At 43.9% G+C, this 674-nt stretch overlaps 1 non-coding gene across 1 annotated transcript; it reads right to left on the bottom strand.

Annotated features, from left to right (window-relative positions):
• Positions 1 to 206: 206 nt before the first annotated feature.
• TRNAG-UCC (transfer RNA glycine (anticodon UCC)) lies at positions 207 to 277 on the bottom strand. The gene has a single exon. It is a non-coding gene; the product is annotated as a tRNA-Gly (tRNA).
• Positions 278 to 674: the final 397 nt, after the last annotated feature.

The raw sequence follows: 674 nt of genomic DNA, 5'->3' as shown, positions 1-674 counted from the left end.
GGTGGTGGCTAACAGGTGTGGATTACCCAATAAGCAAGGTACGCATGGGCTTACTTATGCTTACTGACTAATCTGTAGTGCACAATTTCACATGGTTATGGTGAAACCCATGTGAAACTGGGCACTACAGATTAGTCAGTAAGCACAAGTAAGCCCATGCATACCTTGCTTATTGGGTAATCTGTCCCTGCCGGCTACACATGAAGTGCATTGGCTGGGAATCGAACCCAGATCTCCTGCATGGAAGGCAAGAATTCTACCACTGGACCACCACTGCCCCAACATTCCTCATAGGGTTACCTAACCACCTTCAAATATGTAAAGAACACTTATTATGTACCTTGCACTGGCCTGAGGTTAGACAGGTACCAAGGTCTGATCTCTGCACTCATGGGAGTAGGGAGAGAAACCATTAAACAGGCAATTACAACAGCACAGTTCATGCATGCTTGCATTCATCAGTATTTACTGAGTGCCTACTATGTGCCAAGCTGGAAGCAAAACAGATAAGGCTTCCATCCTAGTAATATTGATAATAACAGCCTGTTTTCAATGAGCATTTATTGCATGACCTTGGGCTTAAGCTCTTTAAGCATCCTAAACCTAGATACAATTAACAGCTACCTCATAGGGTGGCAGCAAAGATTATATGAATGAACGCATGTGAAGCTCAG

Source organism: Loxodonta africana, chromosome 3, assembly GCF_030014295.1.
Source record: "Loxodonta africana isolate mLoxAfr1 chromosome 3, mLoxAfr1.hap2, whole genome shotgun sequence".
Taxonomy (NCBI): Eukaryota; Metazoa; Chordata; class Mammalia; order Proboscidea; family Elephantidae; genus Loxodonta; species Loxodonta africana.
This window is presented reverse-complemented; position numbering and strand designations above follow the sequence as displayed.